The sequence below is a fragment of the Salmo salar genome, chromosome 16, assembly GCF_965601325.2.
Source record: "Salmo salar chromosome 16, fSalSal1, whole genome shotgun sequence".
Lineage (NCBI taxonomy): Eukaryota > Metazoa > Chordata > Actinopteri > Salmoniformes > Salmonidae > Salmo > Salmo salar.
In genome coordinates this window covers 45149711-45175869 of record NC_138306.1, presented here as the reverse complement: position 1 = coordinate 45175869, position 26159 = coordinate 45149711, and the positions used below count along the sequence as shown (strand labels likewise).

The following is a 26159-nucleotide window of genomic DNA, read 5'->3' as shown; positions in this document are numbered from 1 at the left end:
TTTTATTGTACCCAGCACAAGGTGCACCTGTGTAAAAATATAAAGAAATATTCACTAACAGGGATGTAAACAAATTTGTGCACAGAATTTGAGAGAAATAAGCTTTTTGTGCATATGGAAAATTACTGGGCTCTTATTTCAGCTCACGAAACATGGGCCCACCACCTTACATTTTGTGTTTATATTTTTGTTCAGTATAATTGAGGATTTTAATTAACATTGCACTGGTATAAAATATGTCCTCGTGAAGAACCTAATAAAAAAGACATTGGTAGGCCCGTAGGTATCGTTTCAGAATACAAATGTATCATGAAGCTAGAGCGCATGCCAGAACTCTGTTCCATTAGATGTCTAGCAATGAGAATGTTGTGAATAATAAAACAGTTGGAAGACAACATAGATATGCATTTGTAAGCTCAAAATCACTATAACATTCTGATTGTAGTGTCCTCTTCCAACTCCAAACAACAGCTTGAGGCATGGAAAGACTTTCATTCATTTCATTCTCGTTGGAAGGAAATGTCCCATTAAGCGAGTCAAAAATCTTTGCTCTACATACGACAGACAAGTCCAAATTTCATAAGAGGCAGTTCACACCAATTTCCCTTAAGATAGGAGAAAGCTCACCTTGACAGTCTGGTCCAAGGATGCAGTAGCTACTCGAGACTGGGGTCCCATCAGGCCACAGTGGATGTCAGTGATGGGGAGAGAGTGACGGTAGAGGTCATGGCGAGGCTCAGGGGTGAGTGACAGGTCCAGCTGAACTACACTGCAACACAGAGGGAGCGTGTGGTCATTTATTTACATATGCATAAAAAATGCTGGGATTTCACATTAAGTAGTGAAGGTGACTAGCACTGATTACACACTAACCTCAGAACACCAATAAAATTCCATTACAAATCATTTTAATCTTTCTACCTCACATGTAAAAGTAAACCAAAAATGTATTTCCTTCGTATTTGCTAAGGTTTGACCATTTAAAAACTAGAATATCACTATTATTTTAGCATTAATTAATAGTGACAAAAAATATTATTTTCCTGTATTTTTATAGTCAGAGCATTTGGGCCAAAAATGCAATTACAGCTTCCTGAGCACATATAGCTCTGAGCTTCACTGGTTCTGGCTCAGTAGAGACAACATCTTGCCAGAGCAGGACAGGAGAAAAGGAGAGAGGGAGGCATATAGGTGGTTGAGCAGAGACAGAGGGAAGATACGGGGATAGAAAGCCTGCTGATTAAATGAGCAGGACCCAGGCCCCATTCTGTCAGCTCAGCAGCGAGAGGCGCTCCCTGGCAGGATCTCAGGGACAACCTGTATCAACATCTGTGACAAACATCACCCGTAACAGGAACACACCGCAGCATGGGCTTCTGCTCTGGCGTGTGCTCATAAAAAGGGAGGAGAGAAGAAGAAGCCTGGGGCATTCTGAGGAAAATCAAACCCCTAACAGACTTCCAGGTGCAATACTCCCTTTTGGAGCCAATTTCGGCTCAAAGTTGCTCAGGGTGTATTGCAGAGATATTACTGTGGACACGGCCGATCATTACGTCCCACTGGGAAGGGGTCGATGCAAACCACTTAATGTCGGTGCGTGGGCCCGACCAAGGCATTTCACCACAGGTGAAAGATGCATTTCCCGATGCAGCCCGGTGGCCATTTAAAATTCCTCTCAGACCCGTAGCACTCCCTCTTTATGCTACAATGAGTTTCACATTGCCCCTTCAAAAAGGGGAAGGTCAGAGAAAGTAGCAAACACTGGACTTCAAACTTTAATTGGGAATTAAAGTCAGACAAAGAGAGTGGATGTGTTTGTGATATATACACTGAGTGTACAAAACATTAGGAACACCTTCCTAATATTGAGTTGCACCCCCTTCTGTCCGTTCGTCAGGGTATGGACTACAAGGTGTCGAAAGCGTTCCACAGGGATGCTGGCCCATGATGACTCCAATGTCTCCCACATTTGTGTCAAGTTGGCTGGATGTCCTTTGGATGATGGACCGTTCTTGAGTGTGAAAAACCCAGCAGCATTGCAGTTCTTGACACACTCAAACCAGTGCGCCTGGCACCTACTACCATACTCCGTTGAACGGCACTTAAATATTTTGTCTTGCCCATTCACCCTCTGAATTGGGCACACATACACAATCCATGTCTCAATTGTCTCAAGGCTTAAAAATCCTTCTTTAACATGTCTCCTCCCCTTCATCTACACTGATTGAAGTGGATTCAACAAGCATTCATAGATTTCACCTGGTCAGTCTATACCATGGAAAGAACAAGTGTTGATAATGTTTTCTACACTTAGTGTAAAACTATGTATGTTGTATTGTCACATACACTGGATAGGTGCAGTGAAATGTGTTGTTTTACAGGGTCAGCCATAGTAGTACAGCATCCCTGGAGCAAACTAGGGTTAAGTGTCTTCGACAGATTCTCTCACCTTGTCGCCTTGGGTATTCGAACCAGCGACCTTTCAGTTACTGGCCCAACGCTCTAACCACTAGGCTAGCTGCCACCTTATACAGTGGGCTCCAAAATTACTGGCACCCCTGACTGGCAATGCACAAACAATACTTAAAAAATATAAACAATATAATTAAAGATAAACTCAAAATGTGAGAAATACTGTACTTTATTAATGTTTCAATGGAACCAACCAAAATCAAAAATGTATTTTGTATTAAATAATTGTAACCAAAGTCAAGGTTTCATAATTATTGGCACTCCTCATTTAGTACTTAGTGCAACCACCTCTGGCAAGGATAACAGCATGGAGTCTTTTCCTGTAATGTTTGACAAGGTTAAGGAACACATTTGGAGGGATTTTGGACCATTCCTCTATGCAGATCCTTTCAAGATCCTTCACATTCTTGGTTTTGCACTTATTAACTACCCTCTTCCACTCAGCCCACAGGTTTTCGATTGGATTTTTGTCCGGAGACTGAGATGGCCATGGCAGAACATTGATTTTGATGTCACAGAACCATTTCTGTGTGGATCAAGAGGTATGTTTCGGGTCATTGTCTTGTTGGAAAGTCCACCTACGGCCAAGTCCCAGCCTTCTGGCAGAGGCAACCAGATTGTCAGCCAAAATTGCCTGATACTTGGTGGAATTCATTATGCCATCAATCTTAACCAGTGCCCCTGGACCTCTGGAATTAAAACAGCCCCAAAACATCACCTACCCCCCTCCATATTTCGCCGTGGGTATGAGGTGCCTCTCCTTGTATGCATCTCTGTTTCGACGCCAAACATGCCGATGCTGTATCTGACCAAAACGTTCAATTTTGGTCTCATCTGACCAGAGCACCTTCTTCCAGTCATAATTTAAATGATGTTTGGCAAACTCCAAGCGCTTGCGTCTGTGTCTTGGGGTCAGAAAGGGCTTTCTTCTGGCAACCCTTCCAAAGAGCCTGTGGTTGTGGAGGTGGCATCTGATGGTGCTTTTTGAAACCTGGTGACCCCAAGACGTCACCAAGGCCTGCAATTCTTTCACAGTGATTCTTGGGGATTTTGTTGCTTCTCTCACCATCCTCCTCCCCATCCTGGGGGGCAAAATGCATTTGCGTCCTCTACCTGTGAGGTTTACAACTGTTCCATATCTTTTGAATTTTTTAAATAATTGCCCTGACAGTGCTCAGTGGTATATTCAATAGTTTGTGGATCTTCTTGTAGCCATTACCAGATTTATGAAGGTCTACAACCATCTGTCTCTTTTGAACTGCCAGTTCTTTTGTTTTCTTCATGGTGTTGGATGACAGCAGGATATTGCATGTGTGTTACATCATTTTTATACCCTAGGGAAACAGGAAGTGATGTAATGGCTCAATATAGTTCCTTAAGACTTAGATAAACTTAAATAAGTGGAATTTAATTTGTGGTAGATGTTATTTACTATCATCTTTAAGGGTGCCATTAATTGTGAAACCTTGATTTGGAGGACATTGATTTTGAATTAAAATCAATAAATTATTTTGGTTGGTTCCATTGAAACATTAATAAAGTACAGTATTTCTCACATGTTGGTATTTTGAGTTTCTCTATAATTATATTGTTTATATTTGTTTAAGCATTGTTTGTGCATTGCCGGTAAGGGGTGCCAGTAATTTTGGAGCCCACTATATATAGTCGTAGCTTCAGTCATGTTAATAAGATCCTCCTCTCCACCCTCTCAGGGCTGGGCGTCTCAGGCTCTCCACATTCCTGGATTGCATCCTACCTGGCAGGCTCCTCCTACCAGGTGACGTGGAGAGGATCTGTGTCTGCACTAGGGCTGTTGCGGTGACTGTATTACCGGCAGTCACGATTCATGAAGGCAGTCAAATTCCACGTGACCGTTTAGTCACGCTAATTAGGCTTCTCCAAGCTCGGATGCTGCTGCTGGTCATTAGTAGCCTAACAAACTTGCTAACTGCCTGGTACTCACTCAGCACTGTAATATCCCTCTAACCACTCTGACATCAATGCAAATGTATTTTAAAATCTAATCAAACACTTCATGGAGAGCCCATGAGCTCATGTTGCGCAACATTTCTATAGGCTATGCAATTGTGTTAGAAAACAGGATGATGGCCTCTTAAAAAGAGTATCCCATAAGCTTCTATAGACTAGGCCTACTATATTTATTCTCAACATTCCTAATAATTTAGCACATTGCTTCTCTTTACAACAGGAGTATAGCCTACCTGGCTGGCATGAAAATTAATCACAGGAAAAGGGTCCTCCATTCGCTATTTAAGTGCATAGATGACATGTATTTTTTCCACTGCCCCTGTTTCGATACAGGTGCATGATAATGGTACATTCTAAATCAAAACAAATTTCACATATATTATTTAGTAAACAATAGAGGTCGGCCGATTAATCGGAATGGCCGATTAATTAGGGCCGATTTCAAGTTTTTATAACAATCGGAAACCGGTATTTTTGGACACCGATGTGGCCGTTTTTTAAATATTTTTTTTACACCTTTATTTTACTAGGCAAGTCAGTTAAGAACACATTCTTATTTTCAATGACGGCCTAGGAACGGTGGGTTAACTGCCTTGTTCAGGGGCAGAACGACAGATTTTTGCCTTGTCAGTTCGGGGATTCGTTTATTCAACCTTCCGGTTACTAGTCCAACGCTCTAACCACCTGCCTTACTTTGCACTCCACGAGGAGCCTGCGTGCCAGGCTGACTACCTGTTACGCGAGGGCAGCAAGATGCCAAGGTAAGTTGCTAGCTAGCATTAAAATTATAGATTTTTATAAATCTTCACATAATCACTAGTTAACTACACATGGTTGATGATATTACTAGTTTATCTAGCGTGTCCTGCGTTGCATATAATCGATGCGGTGCCTGTTAATTTCTCATCAAATCACAGCCTACTTCGCCAAATGGGTGATAATTTAGCACTGTCATTGCACCAAACCTAACCATAAACATCAATGCCTTTCTTTAAAATCAATACACAAGTATATATTTTGAAACCTGCATATTTAGTTAATATTGCCTGCTAACATGAATTTCTTACATTTAGGGAAATTGTGTCACTTCTCTTGCAAACAGTTTGGGCCGCCTGGCTCGTTGCGAACTGTGTGAAGTCCATTTATTCCTAACAAAGACCGTAATTAATTTGCCAGAATTGTAGATAATTATGACATAACATTGAAGGTTGTACAATGTAACAGGAATATTTAGACTTAGGGATGCCACCCGTTAGATAAAATACGGAACGGTTCCGTATTTCACTGAAAGAATAAACGTTTTGTTTTCGAAATGATAGTTTCCGGATTCGACCATTTTAATGACCAAAGGCTCGTATTTCTGCGTGTTATTATGTTATAATTAAGTCTATGATTTGATAGAGCAGTCTGACTGAGCGATGGTAGGCAGCAGCAGGCTCGTAAGCATTCATTCAAACAGCACTTTTGTGCGTTTGCCAGCAGCTCTTCGCAATGCTTCAAGCATTGCGCTGTTTATGACTTCAAGCCTATCAACTCCCAAGATTAGGCTGGTGTAACCGATGTGAAATGGCTAGCTAGTTAGCGGGGTGTGCGCTAATAGCGTTTCAAACGTCACTTGCTCTGAGACTTGGAGTAGATGTTCCCCTTGCTCTGCAAGGGCCGCGGCTTTTGGGTAACGATGCTTCGAGGGTGGCTGTTGTCGATGTGTTCCTGGTTCGAGCCCAGGTAGGGGCGAGGAGAGGGACAGAAGCTATACTGTTACACTGGCAATATTAAAATGCCTATAAGAACATCCAATAGTCAAAGGTATATGAAATACAAATGGTGTAGAGAGAAATAGTCCTAGAATAACCTCAACCTAAAACTTCTTATCTGGGAATATTGAAGACTCATGTTAAAAGGAACCACCAGCTTTCATATGTTCTCATGTTCTGAGCAAGGAACTTAAATGTTAGCTTTTTTTACATGGCACATATTGCACTTTTACTTTCTTCTCCAACACTTTGTTTTTGCATTATTTAAACCAAATTGAACACGTTTCACTATTTATTTGAGGCTAAATTGATTTGATTGATGTATTATATTAAGTTAAAATAAGTGTTAATTCAGTATTGATGTAATTGTCATAATTACCCCCCTCCCAAAAAAAGAAATATATACACTGCTCAAAAAAATAAAGGGAACACTTAAACAACACAATGTAACTCCAAGTCAATCACACTTCTGTGAAATCAAACTGTCCATTTAGGAAGCAACACTGATTGACAATACATTTCACATGCTGTTGTGCAAATGGAATAGACAACAGGTGGAAATTATAGGCAATTAGCAAGACACCCCCAATAAAGGAGTGGTTCTGCAGGTGGGGACCACAGACCACTTCTCAGTTCCTATGCTTCCTGGCTGATGTTTTGGTCACTTTTGAATGGTGGCGGTGCTTTCACTCTAGTGGTAGCATGAGACGGAGTCTACAACCCACACAAGTGGCTCAGGTAGTGCAGCTCATCCAGGATGGCACATCAATGTGAGCTGTGTCAAGAAGGTTTGCTGTGTCTGTCAGCGTAGTGTCCAGAGCATGGAGGCGCTACCAGGAGACAGGCCAGTACATCAGGAGACGTGGAGGAGGCCGTAGGAGGGCAACAACCCAGCAGCAGGACCGCTACCTCCGCCTTTGTGCAAGGAGGAGCAGGAGAAGCACTGCCAGAGCCCTGCAAAATGACCTCCAGCAGGCCACAAATGTGCATGTGTCTGCTCAAACGGTCAGAAACAGACTCCATGAGGGTGGTATGAGGGCCCGACGTCCACAGGTGGGGGTTGTGCTTACAGCCCAACACCGTGCAGGACATTTGGTATTTGCCAGAGAACACCAAGATTGGCAAATTCGCCACTGGCACCCTGTGCTCTTCACAGATGAAAGCGGGTTCACACTGAGCACGTGACAGACGTGACAGAGTCTGGAGATGCCGTGGAGAACGTTCTGCTGCCTGCAACATCCGCCCAGCATGACCGGTTTGGCGGTGGGTCAGTCATGGTGTGGGGTGGCATTTCTTTGGGGGGCCGCACAGCCCTCCATGTGCTCGCCAGAGGTAGCCTGACTGCCATTAGGTACCGAGATGAGATCCTCAGACCCCTTGTGAGACCATATGCTGGCGCGGTTGGCCCTGGGTTCCTCCTAATGCAAGACAATGCTAGACCTCATGTGGCTGGAGTGTGTCAGCAGTTCCTGCAAGAGGAAGGCATTGATGCTATGGACTGGCCCGCCCGTTCCCCAGACCTGAATCCAATTGAGCACATCTGGGACATCATGTCTCGCTCCATCCACCAACGCCACGTTGCACCACAGACTGTCCAGGAGTTGGCTGATGCTTTAGTCCAGGTGTGGGAGGAGATCCCTCAGGAGACCATCCGCCACCTCATCAGGAGCATGCCCAGGCGTTGTAGGGAGGTCATACAGGCACGTGGAGGCCACACACACTACTGAGCCTCATTTTGACTTGTTTTAAGGACATTACATCAAAGTTGGATCAGCCTGTAGCGTGGTTTTCCACTTAAATTTTGAGTGTGACTCCAAATCCAGACCTCCATGGGTTGATAAATTGGATTTCCATTGATTATTTTTGTGTGATTTTGTTGTCAGCACATTCAACTATGTAAAGAAAAAAGTATTTAATAAGATTATTTATTTCATTCAGATCTAGGATGTGTTGTTTAAGTGTTCCCTTTATTTTTTTGAGCAGTATATATAAAAAATAAATAAGAATCGGCCGATTAATCGGTATGGACTTTTTTGGTCCTCCAATAATCGGTATCGGCGTTGAAAAATCATAATCGGTCGACCTCTAGTAAACAATACCGGTCAAAAGTTTTAGAACACCTACTCAAAGGGGGGGGGGGGGGGTGATGAAATTGTTAGGGAATTGGGATGGCGGAATTGCATGGCTGTGGAGTGCCATTGAATTGGAGTGCTGATGCATTATTCATCTCCATCTCAGGGCAGTATTATGTACTTTCCAGCTTTTCCCCATGTATTATTACTCAAGCACTGTCCTTTAAGAGATGTGGACCGTGTTCGTCTCGTCGCAGGACATCAGACAAACGAGGGGCTACAAACTTGTTTAACATTCTGCTCAATTTCACACCTGAAAATATTGCTGTCAGTCTCTCCTCTTCCTTTAGCAAAGCGAAGCGCACTCCTTTGTCGACAAAGGACTAGTGCCTTGGTGCACTTAAGAATATTTCAAAGCATAAGATAGGAGAAATATTTATTCTCGGATAAGAATAAGATACATTTTGCCTGTCTGACGCAGACGAAGCTCTGAAAAAAAAAAAAAACCCAGGTGGACAGATGAAATCTCTGACGATCTGGATACAGAAGATGAAATTGTGTTTGTGAGATAACATTGGTATTGCCGAGAATTTGACAAGCATTTTACATTTTAAAGTATGGTGGCGTAAGCCTCTGCTTTGAGGGTGAAATGGTTGCTACAAAGATAGTGTGTTGTAGGCAGGAGGACCTGTCAACAACTTTGATACATCAAAAGCTAAATTGGAGTTGAGAGATGTCTCGCTCTCCCCCTGATGTTGACTGCTGATATAGGCATAGGGAAGTTCCATTTCAAACTGTATACTGGGCCATACGGTTGACACCATTTCTTTAGTAGTATTAGACTTCCTTGCTGCCTCCCTTCAGGATATTGAGCATCTGTTGCTGAATCTCATTTCATCATCTAAGTCAAGGCCTGGCAGTCATGGAGCATGTAGCAGAAAGCCTGGCTGATGGTAGTACCGTGACAGGTTCATTGGCAACATAACATGCTCTACAAGAAAAAGAGAAGAATTTATTATTTTGGAAAGTAGCCAGTCGTATACATTCATAGTCAATCCAAAGCCTCAACATATCGTTTTCACTGGCAGGTAGAAGGACTGAGGAAGACTGACTATCAACAGTCTAAATCTACCAATTCCATTTCAATTAGCTAACCTCATTTCTGAGGGAAATGAGAAAATATGAGAACAGGTTTACATTTGTTAAACTATCTTGCTTACCACAATCTGTACATTTCCATTCCCCTTCAGTGCTGACAACCACTAGCAATGGAAGTCTCACATTGCCACCTATTGGAGAAGAGTTACTTCACTATCATTCAGCCCAGAGGAAATCGAATCACAACAATGAGTCACTGAGTAGGCAAACGGACTGATCAACAAATCATAATGAGTTGTAATCAATTGAATAATCAATTGAAAGAGGCCGACCATCAGTCATATTTCTTGCACAATTCAACTCACATCCAATCTGTTCAATTTGTTATCAGAATAGTTAAGAAGCCTTGTATTGCTCCGATGATGACAATCCATTCAACAAAAATCTGACTCGGAGAGGAGTAGATGTCAGTGTTTCATAGCTCTACACGTCTTCTTGATTAAATACTCAAACTCGGTAAACCAGTTTATTACTCTCCCTGCCAATGATCAAAGTACTAATCACATTTTTCCCTGAGATTAACAGATCTGAAACTCCTTAGAAATATTCAGATCCTAAGGGCTTGTGATCAAAATTACAATTGTGTTTTGGTCCCCTTTTTGTAAAAGGTTCAGAGAATGCAGTGGAACCTATTTCTCGATTTCTCAATTTGGCAAGCACAAAATTGGATAATGTCACAGCGGATAACATGGCGCAAAATGCATCAGTCTAACAGAGTCACAGTTACAAGCCCAGTCTAACCAAACGTCACCTGTCACTTCAAAGCCAGGTGCGTCCAACCGTGAGTCAGTGTAATGTAGTAATGTAATTACTACATTGAGAGAACAATTCTATTTGCCCACAGTAACTTGATGACAGGTGTTAAAGACACTAATTCTGGCAGAGGTTTGAAAGCATTTCTGGCAGCTGATTTTAAACCTTCCTGCAAAAGTCTCTCTCCTAGTAAAAGAAAACTCAAATAATCCTGATGAAGTCTAAATGTAACATATTTGCATTAACTTCTAAGTGAAATTCTGTTAACTAAGGACACTATTCTGTAGCACTTTAGTTGAACTTTCCATCTTAAGGCCTACATAAACTAGCTAGTTGGCTGGCATTAATTAGGGGACCTAAATGGCTTGCCAATTTAGTTGTCATAAGCTGACATCAGCTGCCATGACAAGTTATGACATCTGTTATGTAGACCCTATCACCGGGGGTTCAAGTACAATGTTAGCAAATACTCTGTGTTACAGTGAGCAGAATCCAGTGTAAAAGCTGTTTGTACCTGGCCAGACTCCAGACCAGTGCCAGGTTCTCTTTGCCTCCTGAGATAAAATGGCTGCTGTCGTCAGGTCAATTGAAAGAGGCCGACCATCAGTCAGGTCAGGTCTTGGTAATGGCGATTCAAGATGGCTAGCAAATTCCCAGTGGAAACCTGGAATGACAATTACATTAACATCAAATACTGCCACTTAATCTAGAGTAGATGACAAGCTCATTATATCACTGCATGACCATGTATTTCACTGACTAACGGAATATCGCCTTAAAGTCATGCTGTTACAATAGAATTTTGGAAAAAAAGAGAAACCCCACTTTCACTTAGGAAAAAAAAAAGAAGCTACTTAGCCGAACATAACTTGTGTTTGTTTATCGAAGCGTAAAACAGAGATGGCGAGGAAATCAAACAGAAAATTAAGTATTTACACAGTCATTAAATATGTGAATAAAATTACATTTCATGAGAGTAGTAATCGCACATCTCATCATAAAAAATAAAACAGGCCATAATGAGGGCATAAACAGCCGCTTGGAACTGGTGAGGCAAAGATGGCCTGATGGCCGATATGCTGCCTAACAGCATCAACAGCAGCTACTAAAAGGCAATTCCACAATAACAGAATGATGCCGAGACTGATTTTTCACTTTAAAATGTATGCCAAACAAAAACCAATGATTAAAATGTATGTCAAACTGCAAGTCTCCACATCTTTCAGTTACTATGGAATTGCCCTAAGATCAAACGTTAGGCCCAACTGTACCTTCCTGACAACTCACGTCAGGACCATTAATGCTATCCTCAAAGTAGTACTGAGGCATTTAGAAGATTATGCATTAGGGATGTAACATTTACCGATACCATCAAACGTTTAAGATATGAGTGTATCATCTGTGGGACACCAAACCGATCCAAATGTAGCATGCGTCAGTCAGAGATTATATTCAAATGTTACAAATAACTGGCTCTCTAAAATGTTTTAGGGGGGGACTGTTCCCAAATGCTCTGTGTGACCACCCGCAAAAAGTGGCTGGTAAGAATAGACATTCTAAGAAAAAAGACATTCTATCAGCCAATGCCAAAATCGACCAGCATTTGGCTGGTGTTAATTTCCCAACCCGCTCTCATTTGGTTATAGAATGCTGATCAGGGCTTACATTACACTTTATTTTGATTGTTCGGGTTTCACCATCAGCAATAGTTTTAGTAGTTTTGCTTGAAACAATCAGTATACAGTGCATTCGGAAAGTATTCAGACCCCTTGACTTTTTCCACATTATTACATTACAGGCTTATTCTAAAATGGATGAAATTAATAATTTTCCTCATCAATCTACACACAATAACATTCCAGATTAAAAGTGTGTTTGGGGGGGACAAAAAAAGCTAACTGATAGTGGGGTGGTAGTTTCCCTTATGGCTCAGTTCAGGTGCCTACATACACCATAGACATATACATAATTTACACACACACACACACACACACACACACACACACACACACACACACACACACACACACACACACACACACACACACACACACACACACACACACACACACACACACACACCGTCCGCCCCGACAGAGACACCTCAGAGGCTCATGTGTTCCATCAGCAGAAGATTTTCATTTAGAATTGAATGTGTTTATGCATCGAATGTTAATGCATCGAATCGTATCGCATCGAACCAAAACACACCGAGTCGGTCCTCTAATCAAACCGAATCATCAGCCAGAAATGAAAATTCTCTTAATGTTTAAACTGCAAATTTATCATTTAAACATCTATTTTCTTTATCATAAAATGACGTGAATTCACAATTCAGATGTGGTTCTCTGTATGACCGCTGGGGGGCAATGCAGTTCAATCTACTGCAGCCCATCACCGGCATCACTAGTTACCACAGCCACAAAGTCGAAGCCCTCCTATTTCTACAATTTATCTTTTTTAAATGTAATGTAAATGTAACCTAACCTTATGCCTAACTCTAACCTTAAATTAATATTTGATTACATACATTTTTACGATATAGCTAATTTTGACTTTGTGGCTGTAGTAACTAGTGGAAACCCTACCAGACAGCAGCACACCTTACTGCTGTCCCCTACCCACTCAGCAACGATAGTATTAATGCCGTTTTAGGTTCTGGGTTGTGTGCCTCTCTTCCAGGTTGTCAATACGTACTTCATGTCCCACTTCTCATCAATGTGATGGCTCTTGCAATGATGACAATCTGTTTACTCCACGTATGGTGTATGAGAGCTCGCACTGTGTACTTGCAGAGCAATCGTAGCACAATTTCTCCATCAGGGCCGTCACGGTTTTTCAACATGGCATCTGGTTCTAGATATGCCCTTAGGGTACTGAAGCCGACATACTCCACCAAAGACAATGGCTGCATATCCACTACAATCATTTCTGTAATCATCGCTTTGAATGTTCACTGTAGCTTAATTAAACCTCCCAAAGTTTGCATTTCCATCACCTCATTTTAACTTCTCAAAGTAGCCTATTGCATACAGGACTTTGCTGCTGTTGCTTCCCAGTCTCACTCTCTGGCCTTTTTCCAACTGTTAGTGAAGATGACGTGCAGAGCACCTATAACGGTGGCAAATAATTTGAAAGATGCATATCGGCTCCTACTAATGTTACATTGTTGCATAAGGTATTTGTTAAAAAAAAAATCCTTTAAAATGTTCACACACCTAAGTTGGAGCCCATGTATCTAGATATGCATCTAATCGTCTTGAAAGGGAAAGAAGCACATCCCTATTATGCATGTCAGCTATAGAACGATGGCCTGTAGTCATCCCATACGCACAGTTATGACATCCCTTCTGCTGATGTTAAATATCGGTCTCACCTCCCAGAAGTAGATGGCCTCAGCAATGCCTGCCACCAAGTACAGGCCATTGGGGAAAGAAGTCAGGCATGTCACAATCCCAGGACACACGATTTTCTGCTGCAGTTGATCCTGAAAAAAATATATGGTTGATTCCTGCGGTCCTGATTCATAATAGGATATCTAGTTATATTTGCACTATATAGCTAATATTACCTTCTAATTCTATAGACAGGCAACCTTTGACTATTGCCAGAAAAACAATTTTGCTTTATTCTACAGATAAAAAGCATTTCAGCATTTGAATATGACCCCCACATCTTGTTCCCCCACCGGAACAACATATTTCACATTAAAATAACACTGTTTATACAGTTGAAGTCGTAAGTTTAAATAAACTTGTTTTAATGACTCAAATCTAAGTGTTTCAACCACTCCACAAATTGCTTGTTAACAAACTATAGTTTTGGCAAGTCTGTTAGGACTAGAGGTCGACCGATTATGACTTTTCAACGCCGATGCCGATAATTGGAGGCCCAAAAAAAAGCCGATGCCGATTAATCGGCCGATTTCTTTTATTTATTTGTAATAATGACAATTACAACAATACTGAATGAACACTTATTTTAACTTAATATAATACATCAATAAAATCAATTTAGTCTCAAATAAATAATGAAACATGTTCAATTTGGTTTAAATAATGCAAAAACAAAGTGTTGGAGAAGAAAGTAAAAGTGCAATATGTGCCATGTAAGAAAGCTAACGTTTAAGTGCCTTGCTCAGAACATGGGAACATATGAAAGCTGGTGGTTCCTTTTAACATGAGTCTTCAATATTCCCAGGTAAGAAGTTTTAGGTTGTAGTTATTATAGGAATTATAGGACTATTTCTCTCTATACGATTTGTATTTCATATACCTTTGACTATTGGATGTTCTTATAGGCACTTTAGTATTGCCAGTGTAACAGTATAGCTTCCGTCCCTCTCCTCGCCCCTACCTGGGCTCGAACCAGGAACACATCGAAAACAGCCACCCTCGAAGCATCGTTACCCAAAAGCCGCGGCCCTTGCAGAGCAAGGGGAACATCTACTCCAAGTCTCAGAGCGAGTGACGTTTGAAACGCTATTAGCGCGCACCCCGCTAACTAGCTAGCCATTTCACATCGGTTACACCAGCCTAATCTTGGGAGTTGATAGGCTTGAAGTCATAAACAGCGCAATGCTTGAAGCATTGCGAAGAGCTGCTGGCAAAACGCACGAAAGTGCTGTTTGAATGAATGCTTACGAGCCTGCTGGTGCCTACCCCCGCTCAGTCAGACTGCTCTATCAAATCATAGACTTAATTATAATATAATAAACACACAGAAATACGAGCCTTAGGTCATTAATATGGTCGAATCCGGAAACTATCATCTCGAAAACAAAACGTTTTTTTCTTTCAGTGAAATACGGAACCGTTCCATATTTTATCTAACGGGTGGCATCCCTAAGTCTAAATATTCCTGTTACATTGCACAACCTTCAATGTTATGTCATAATTATGTAAAATACTGGCAAATTAGTTTGCAACGAGCCAGGCGGCCCAAACTGCTGCATATACCCTGACTCTGCGTGCAATGAACGCAAGAGAAGTGACACAATTTCACCTGGTTAATATTGCCTGCTAACCTGGATTTCTTTTAGCTAAATATGCAGGTTTAAAAATATATACTTGTGTATTGATTTTAAGAAAGACATTGATGTTTATGGTTAGGTGCACGTTGGAGCAATGACAGTGCTTTTTCACAAATTTCCACCGCATCGATAATATGCAACGCAGGACAGGCTAGATAAACTAGTAATATCATCAACCATGTGTAGTTAATTAGTGATTATGATTGATTGATTGTTTTTTATAAGATAAGTTTAATGCTAGCTAGCAACTTACCTTGGCTTCTTACTGCATTCGCGTAACAGGCAGGCTCCTCGTGGAGTGCAATGTAAAGCAGGTGGTTAGAGCGTTGGACTAGTTAACCGTAAGGTTGCAAAAACGAATCCCCGAGCTGACAAGGTAAAAATCTGTTGTTCTGCCCCTGAACAAGGTACTTAACCCACCGTTCCTAGGCCGTCATTGAAAATAAGAATGTGTTCTTAACTGACTTGCCTAGTTAAATAAAGGTGTAAAAAAATATATATTTATATATATATTTTTTTACACCTTTATTAACTAGGCAAGTCAGTTAAGAACACACTCTTACCAACAATTGTTTACAGAGATTATTTCACTGTATCACAATTCCAGTGGGTCAGAAGTTTACATACACTAAGTTGACTGTGCCTTTAAACAGCTTGGAAAATTCCAGAAAATTATGTCATGGCTTTAAAAGCTTCTGATAGGCTGATTGACATCATTTGAGTCAATTGGAGGTGTACCTGTGGATGTAATTCAAGGCCTACCTTCTAGCTCAGTGCCTCTTTGCTTGACATCATGGGAAAATCAAAAGAGATGGGTTTTTCAAAGTTGCGTTTATTGGTCTATTAGATGTCAGTCAGATGGCTTAGTGACGTCAATAAAATACATCGTCATCATATTCAAATTAAGTTCAAAATGAGATGCAGTCGTTGGACTGGAGACATGGAGGAGAGAGACTTCAACACTTGTGTTGATATAGCTAACTTTAAGTAACTATCAGAGGTGTGGACTCGAGTCAAATGACTTGGACTCAAGTCACAAATATGATGACTTGCAACTCGACTTTGACTTCAACACCTGACGAGACTTTCAAACCGGAAAAACATTCCGTGGAGCTGGCTGACGGAACAAGAACGAATGGTGTCGCGGAGAGGAGAGGTGCAGCGGAGGTTTACCTGAGAGACAACACGGGTCGTCGGGTAAAAACAACGCTGACGAAGGCGCTGTACGTGCCGTCGTTTCGACAGGACATTTTCTCTGTTAAAGCAGCGACAGCCAACGGAGCTTCGGTCAACTTTCGACAGGGGTGTAACAAGCTCATCCACAAGAACGGTACCACTTTTGACATCGAGGAGTATGATAGACTACTATCTTAACACTGTAAGTGATGAAAATGATGATGGATGTCATGGGTGCTATGATATTCACACATGGCACAAAATTCTTGGCCACTGTAATTTTGAGGATGTGTCAAAGTTAGAAAATGTGACAGAGGGAATGAAAATCACAGGTAAGATTGACAAATCTACCCTCAACTGTGAAATCTGCACTCAGGGAAAATTTGTTCAGAGCAGAAACAGAGAGCCTGATGAAAAGGCAAAAGCGGCTCTTGAGCTTGTGCACACTGATTTGGCTGGCCCTATTACATCAGATGGATGTCAAAACAGCATATCTACATGCTCCTATTGACTGTGAAGTGTACATGGAGCAACTAGAGGGTTTTGAAGTCAGGTCAGATACAGGTGAGCAACTAGTCTGCAAACTGAACAAGTCACTGTACGGCCTGAAACAGTCAGGAAGGAACTGGAACAAAATGTTGCATGATCACCTTAGTGAAAATGGTATTACACAGAACCCAGCTGATCACTATGTTTATAACAAACAAACTGCAACAGAAAGGATCATTTTGATAATTTGGGTCGATGATCTAATTATCGCTGCTAGTGATAGTGACTCACTCACAAGTGTAAAAGAAATGTTAAGTGAAAAATTTAAGATGAAAGATCTTGGGAGGCTTGGACATTTCCTAGGCATTGATTTTACACAAAGTGAAGTGAAAATAACGATGAACCAAACAAGGTACATAACCAAGATACTGGAAAGGTTTGGTATGTCAGACTGTAAAACAAGGTCAACACCATGTGAACAAAAACTAAACTTTGATGGTGATGGTGAACTTATTGATTCAAAAAGGTATCGTGAAGTGATAGGCAGCTTGATATATGTGATGACATGTACAAGACCGGATATCAGTTGGATTGTCAGCAAGCTGTCACAATACCTATCAGAACCAAAAGAGCAACACTGGATAACAGCTAAACATGTGTTGAGGTACTTGAAGGGAACAATGAATCAGGAGTTGTGTTACAAAAAGGGGGTAGAAAAACTCAACCTCGTAGCATATAGTGATGCTGATTGGGCAGCAGATCAAAGTGACAGACGAAGAATAACAGGGTATTGTTTTAGTTTAACTAAATGTGGACCTGTCATTTCATGGAGGTCTAAGAAGCAGCCAACAGTAGCTTTATCTACATGTGAAGCAGAGTACATGGCACTGGCTGCTACTACACAAGAAAGTTTGTACCTTGTACAGTTATTGGGCGAGATGGATAGTGAGTGCCAATATACACCAGTAACAATCTTTGAAGATAACCAAGGTGCAATTGCTCTGTCAAAGAATCCAGTAGGTCATCAGAGATGTAAACATGTCGACATCAGATATCATTTCATTCGATCTGCACTCAGTGATGGTAAAATAAGTATTGAATATTGTCCAACGGCAGACATGGCTGCAGAAGTTTTGACTAAACCTGTAACGAAGTTCAAAAATGAAAAATTCTTGGGTTACATGTTTGGAATATAAACTGACATTTGTGAGATGAATAACTGTAAGCTAAATGTGTTGATAAAGTTAGGTTGAATACGACTTGTACAGTATAAGAGCAAGTGGGGGTGTTGGCATGTGGACTAATATGTTGTTGAGTTGTGTTCTTACACTGGTACAGTCATGCCCTATGAGAGATGTATGACTGCGCATGTGCGAAAATAAATAAAGTGCATTTTCCCCCGTTCTGGTTAAAACACCAATGATGAACATGTGTGTTTATTCCTCCGTTAAGTAAACCGGTATTCCTGTCCTGAAGATGTCAGCACCAACAACACCAATGACTTGGACTTGAGCCTTATGACTCGACCTGACTTGATACCCTTCCCAAGCCCAAATATTAAAAATGATGCTATTTTAAGTTGACTGTGCCTTTAAACAGCTTGGAAAATTCAAGAAAATTATGTCATGGCTTTAGAAGCTTCTGATAGGCTAATTTACATAATTTGTGGTGTACCTGTGGATGTATTTCAAGGCCTACCTTCTAGCTCAGTGCCTCTTTGCTTGACATCATGGAAAGAAAATCAAAAGAAATCAGCCAAGACCTCAGAAAAAAAATTGTAGACCTCCACAAGTCTGGTTCATCCTTGGGAGCAATTTGCAAACACTTGAAGGTACAATGTCCATCTGTACAAACAATAGTACGCAAGTATAAACACCATGGGGCCACGCAGCCGTCATACCGCTCAAGGAGACGCGATCTGTCTCCTAGAGATGAACGTACTTTGGTGCGAAAAGTGCAAATCAATCCCAGAACCGAAGCAAAGGACCTTGTGAAGATGCTGGAGGAAACAAGTACAAAAGTATCTATATCCACAGTAAAACGAGTCCTATATCGACATAACCTGAAAGGCCGCTCAGCAAAGAAGTATCCACTGCTCCCAAAACTAACATAAAAAAGCCAGACTACGCTTTGCAACTGCACATGGGGACAAAGATCGTACTTTTTGGAGAAATGTCCTCTGGTCTGATGAAACAAAAAGAGAACTGTTTGGCCATAATGACCATTGTTATGTTTGGAGGAAAAATGGGGAGGCTTGCTAGCCAAAGAACATCCCAACCGTGAAGTACGGGGGTGCTTTGTTCCAGGAGGGACTGGTGCACTTCACAAAATAGATGGCATCATGAGGATTGAAAATGATTTGGATATATTGAAGCAACATCTCAAGACATCAGTCAGGACGTTCAAGCTTGGTAGCAAATGGGTCTTCCAAATGGACAATGACCCCAAGCATACTTCCAAAGTTGTGGCAAAATGACTTAAGGACAATGAAGTCAAGGTATTGGAGTGGCCATCACAAAGCCCTGACCTCAATCCTATAGAAAATGTGTGGGCAGAATTGAAAAAGCATGTGTGAGCAAGGAGGCCTACAAACCTGACTCCGTTACACCAGCTCTGTCAGGAGGAATGGGCTAAAATTCACCCAACTTATTGTGGGGAAGCTTGTGGAAGGTTACCCAAAACATTTGACCCAAGTTAAACAATTTCAAGTCAATGCTACCAAATACTAATTGAGTGTATGTAAACTTCTGACCCACTGGGAATGTGATGAAAGAAATAAATCACTCTCCTATTATTCTGACATTTCACATTCTTAAAATAAAAGTGGTGATCCTAACTGACCTAAGGCAGGGAGTGTTTACTAGGATTAAATGTCAGGAATTGTGAAAAACTGAGTTCAAATGTATTTGGCTAAGGTGTATGTAAACTTCTGACTTCAACTGTATTTATTTTTCTACTACGCTGTGCATCTGTTGCAGATTGAGGGGGTGGATTCGTGCAATTTAATCTGGTAGGTACTGCCTCGGAGGACAGTGTCTTCCAGAAAAGTATCATATGACTGAAATGCATTTGTTGACAAAAATGGTCAATAATCAGAATAAAACACTCTTCAAAGTGCTGCTTGCACACAGCATAACCCCCTTTCTTCAGGTCCTCAAATAACTTCTGCAGACTGATGTTTCTCAGCCACATATTCCTCCTGAGTAATTACAGAAGTGTATAAGGTTTTATTGAATTTAGCTGGATGTTGGTCTATGCTTAAGGTCTCCTGTTTAATAGTTAATTTAGTAGTGTAGGGGTTGCTATAACATCTGTGGTAGTATATTGTAGATAATAGTTTATGGTTATGTCCTCTATCCCTGTTATTCACCCTGATTGTTTTTAAATAGTACTCTACAGTTAATTTAAACAGTAGCCATGTTTTTTCTGTGGTGTGTGTGTGTGTGTGTGTGTGTGAAGAGTAGTGTGACGTAGACTCCAGAAGTCATAAGAAAGGCAGCCTTTCTTGCTACTCCTGTGACCAGTACCCAAATGAGGACCTTACATTCTTACTGATCGTGTTCTGCTATAGTTAGTAGTGTATATGGACTCATCCCTTAAGTCTGCAGACTTCTGGGGTCTACGTCACACTCCTCTTCAATCAACACTGATACTCCTCTGTGAGACACCACCTTAACAACCATTGCCTGATTAGCAACACTCCCAATAACAGAGAACATATTATAGAATAAAAGACCCACACTTTATCCTGTCCTATGAAACATTACAAAGACCCAAACTTTATCCTATGAAAGATTCAGTTGCTGCCCTCTTAAACCTGAGATGTGTTGAAGCTCTGCTCTAATGCTACACATGGCGTATGTCTTTTTTGTACCATTATCCTATTGAGGGGATGCATGCACAATGTGATCAAATGCTCTACTGTCATGGTTTTGATATGTTCTATATTTTTCACCATGTTAACAGGCATTTAATAAACGTACAACATTTTGAGTTGTCCATTTTCTGAAGATGCATATAATTATAGTAGACTATATTTTGTGGTATGCTTACTTAATCTGATCATAGGGCAACAGAACATAAGTAGTTGCCTACACAATGTTTTACAGACATCTACCATCATTTAAGAGGTACTTAATGGTGTTCTACAACTTGATAAAATACTTTGGAATGACCCAGTGTCACAAATGGCTTCTATTGATTGTGCAGCATACCCTGGGATGGCCTTAGATGTAATATGGCTGGGCACATTGGTAAACTAATGTTAGCTAGCCATGCTGCCTCATGCTAGTTGTGTTAAACCCAGCGATAGATTTGTTTCATTACTGGTAACTAGCATGTTTTATCTATCAGTGAACATTGCTTTGGTGATTGATTCAATGGGTAGTCACGGATACAGCACTCTACTGATTACACAACCAACGACGTGTGCCTCACAATGCAATAATTACTCCAAATGCACCTTTATTATATATTACATACCTTTCAACGTCTGTTGGAAACTGGAAAAGGGATTTTCCTCCCTTCCATTTTACAGTAAACAAGGTATTTATTGATGACATATGTTTCTTATCGTGAAAAAAAAGTTGATTCACAGAAGAGGTAAGTTGAGGTGAATTAGCTAGCCAGCTAGAAAGCTACTTGGGACAAGCTAGCTAGATAGCTACCGCCAAGAAGAGGATGAAGACCATTTGTGCCTTACTGAATATGCATGGCGTTCATTAGGAAAACACCCACTATCTAGTGCACTCATCCTACACAAAGTAATCTCTATAAACAATTAGGTAAGTCAAGTCTACCGAATACACGCTGAGGACACTGTTTTCATACTTTAGGGCCCATAATGCAATTCTTCAGGAAATTTCCGTGGCTTCACCGCAGTCGAAGTACAACGAGAGCGGATACAAATTCATTGCTTTAACCAATTATGACAAATGTTAAGAACATGTTGAGCAATGTAATAAAGTAATGACTTTTCAAATAAGTTACCTTACACGTTATATTGGTTGAAAATGTTCGCTACGCTGTCCTTACGAACCACATAGCGTATCATTACAGCAGCATCAGGTGCCGGTATGTTGTTAGTTAGCTAATGTTACTAGTACCTAAAGTTAATATAACTAACTATAGGTTAACTAACTACCCACATGTTATTGACTTGATTATTCCCGTCATTCTTTGCTTCGCTGAATGGTATAGTCGTTGGGCGTTCTCAATAAATTCGTGTGCTTTCGTAAATTCGTTCTAGCTATCTACTCCGATTTCAGAGCACTCTCGTCTGAGTGCCAGATCGCAGAATAATGCATTTACGAGCGCTCAACACCCATTGAATATGGCCGGTGTCAGTTTACATCGGCAAAAATAGCGTAATTAAATTGTTGCCAGCAGCACAGTTAGTCACCAACGCTCTGGATAACAAACTGCCTAACCAGCTCTGATAGGGCGAGTAAAAAGGTCACATTTGTGTCTGGAAGTAGCTAGCAGCGTAGGCGCTTGACTCCCGTTGTAACTTGGTCAGAACGCTCAAATCAACCCCAGTCCTCCGCCCGGGCGTAGTGTGCGCTCCGAGAGCGAAACGCTCTGAATTTACAAACCAACAATGCTCTGAATTTACGAGCGCACTCTTGCACTCCAGATTGAATTTAAAACACCTGAAGTCGTAAAATATATCTAGTAATTTGTTATGCTAACTAGCTAGCAAGAGGTTGCATAGCAACTGCATCAACTTCCGGTAGACAGTCTTAGAGCTTGTACGCTCAACTAAATTTGAAAACTGAAAGCATAGTATTCGTTTACAGTATGTTATTAAACCTGAATAGTATGTTTGTATGGGTAATCGAACACAGCTTAGGACTCCCATCTACAACCGGAAGTTACTTTTCGTAGGTTAGGAGAGCATGTTGTTTGAACGTTAAATGACGAGACAGAGGCATTGATGCGAGTAACCAGTCTTGTTCAGTATATTGCAATACATCCGGGTATTTCAAGCACACCGGTAAAAACACTGGAGTTGCAGTAATTAACATTTACCAACAGATGGCATCACTGTGCCATCTTACACCCATAACGTGTTAACCCTAAGTGGCGTGTTTTTATGGAATCTCTTGTTCTAACGTAGCCATATCCAAATACATTTCAGTTATATCTCCAGACAGCTACGAAATGCGCATATGTCGCTAGCAAGGTAGCCAGCTTTTAAACGTTTGCAAGTTAGCTCGCTACCTTTCTTTGCATTTCCCACACGTTGAAGTTTTTCCCGAGTTGGGCTCCGAGGATGTACTCTCCATTCAAAACAGTGAGGGACCTCGATAGGCCAAGAGATTTGTACCAGAATGGAGTTCGAGAACGGCGCTGACATCTTGGAAGAGAGCGCGTATTGTTTTCACTGGTTGAATTGAAAGTGAAGACAATGAACGCATGCGCAGTACGTAATTTACTAATCGAAGCTATGGATTTTGGGTTATGTGGGCCATAACGTTGGTAAAGTTATTACACAGAGTCTATAAACCCAGAGGAGCAACATATTGGGACTTCCGGGAAGGCTTGAGAAACAGACCAGATATAATATACTAGCCTAAACAATATATACTGACAAAAGCACAAATCACAGCATACAACAGGTCGCAGAGGGACCTACAATTTTAGGGGGGGGAGAATGACTGTGAGAAGGTCTGTTCTGGTGACTTTTTAAAAAGGGCATTCTACTCCAAAATGAATGAAAATAAAATTATACTTGACACCTAAAGTATAATTTCCCCCTCCAGAAATGAGCCCTATAACATATTGGACAATATTATCAGATCGGTATGCTATTAAGCAATAAGCATTATCACCTGATGCAGCAAAGTGTCTATAAATAAGTAGGCTGAGGGTTGCTCATTTGCATTTACCTCATTGGGCTAATCATTAGCTAGATCATAAACTCAAGTCTAAACATTGCTAGTTAGCAACATATTGATGACTTGAATGTCCCCCGAAAAAACATTGCACTGGCACTTAGGCAACCAAGGATCATGTACTGTGAATATAATGTAGGACTACCCTTGTTACGTTTAGCCCGGTCTCCCCTATGCATTCAACGCCTTTGGAAAGCCCTAACACGCATTAACAATTCCGCTGCTAAAAACTCTGATTCTAAAATTGTGCATTTGACTAATTTGTTGGATTTAAGTGTAGACTAGTACTAGAAAGCCACTGTTAAAAGAGGAGGATCCCGGAGCTATCAAAACTGCTCTCAAAGGGGTTTTCCTGCAACTGCATTAAGAACATTGAACAATGATTGGGCATGCATATTTCTCTCCCTGTGAGGCACTTGCAATTCCAATGCGACTCGAGAGGAATATTCTTTTCTTGCATATATGCGACAGGCTGAACAATTAAATAGGTCAACTATTGTACTATGTGGAATACAAACAGTGTAGCTATTCCCTCCGCAAGGCAATCAAACAAGCTAAGCGTCAGTACAGAGACAAAGTGGAGTTGCAATTCAACGGCTCAGACACGAGAGGTCTGTGGCAGGGTCGACAGTCAATCACGGACTACAAAAGAAAAATCAACCCCGTCCCGGATCACGATGCCTTGCTCCCAGACAGACTAAACAACTTTTTTGCTCGCTTTGAGGACAATACAGTGCCACTAACACGGCCCGCTACCAAAACCTGCGGGCTCTCCTTCACTGTAGCCAACGTGAGTAAAACATTTAAACGTGTTAACCCTCGCAAGGCTGCAGGCCCAGATGGCATCCCCGGCCGCGTCCTCAGAGCATGCGCAGACCAGCTGGCTGGTATGTTTACAGACATATTCAATCGATCCTTAACCCAGTCTGTTGTCCCCACATGCTTCAAGAGGGCCACCATTGTTCCTGTTCCCAAGAAAGCTAAGGTAACTGAGCTAAATGACTACCGCCCTGTAGCACTCACATCCGTCATCATGAAGTGCTTTGAGAGACTAGTCAAGGACCATATCACCTCCACCCTACCTGACACCCTAGACCCACCCCAATTTGCTTACCGACCCAATAGGTCCACAGACGACCCAATCGCCATCACACTGCACACTGCCCTAACCAATCTGGACAAGAGGAATACCTATGGAAGAATGCTGTTCATCGATTACAGCTCAGCATTTAACACCATAGTACCCTCCAAACTCGTCATTAAGCTTGAGACCCTGGGTCTCGAACCCGCCCTGTGCAACTGGGTCCTGGACTTCCTGACGGGCCGCCCCCAGGTGGTGAGTGTAGGTAACAACATCTCCACCCCGCTGATCCTCAACACTAGGTCCCCACAAGGGTGCGTTCTCAGCCCTCTCCTGTACTCCCTGTTCACCCACGAATGCGTGGCCATGCACGCATCCAACTCAATCATCAAGTTTGCAGACGACACTACAGTGGTAGGTAGCCTTGATTACCAACAACGACGAGACGGCCTACAGGGAGGAGGTGAGGGCCCTCGGAGTGTGGTGTCAGGAAAATAACCTCGCACTCAATGTCAACAAAACAAAAGAGATTATCGTAGACTTCAGGAAACAGCAGAGGGAGCAGCCCCCTATCTACATTGATGGGAGAGGGTGGAGACTTTTAAGTTCCTCGGCGTACACATCACGGACAAACTGAAATGGTCCACCCACACAGACAGCATGGTGAAGAAGGCGCAGCAGTGCCTCTTCAACCTCAGAAGGCTGAAGAAATTCGGCTTGTCACCAAAAACACTCACAAACTTTTACAGATAAACAATCGAGAGCATCCTGTCGGGCTGTATCACCGCCTGGTACGGCAGCTGCTCCGCCCATAACCGGAAGGCTCTCCAGAGGGTAGTGAGGTCTGCACAACGCATCATCGGGTGCAAACTACCTGCCCTGCAGGACACCTACACCACCCGATGTCACAGGAAGGCCAAAAAGATCATCAAGGACAGCAACCACCCGAGCCACTGCCTGTTCACCCCGCTAACATCCAGAAGGCGAGGTCAATACAGGTGCATCAAAGCTGGAACCGAGAGACTGAAAAACAGCTTCTATCTCAAGGCCATCAGACTGTTAAACAGCCATCACTAACATTGAGTGGCTGCTGCCAACATACTGACTCAACTCAAGCCACTTTAATAATGGGAAAATTGATGTAATCAATTTATCACTTGCCACTTTATATTAGATAATGTTTACATAACCTACATTATTCATCTCATATGTATATACTGTACGCTATACCATCTACTGCATCTTGCCATCTTGATGTATTAGATGTATCACTAGCCACTTTAAACA

General features: G+C 41.6%; 1 long non-coding RNA gene across 1 annotated transcript; it reads right to left on the bottom strand.

The window, feature by feature from the left end:
- Positions 1-10721: 10721 nt before the first annotated feature.
- LOC145861114 (uncharacterized) lies at positions 10722-25480 on the bottom strand. Its single transcript, XR_014380913.1, has 3 exons — positions 21378-25480; positions 13575-13685; positions 10722-10862 (listed from the first exon to the last, which is right to left on the bottom strand). It is a non-coding gene; the product is annotated as an uncharacterized LOC145861114 (long non-coding RNA).
- Positions 25481-26159: the final 679 nt, after the last annotated feature.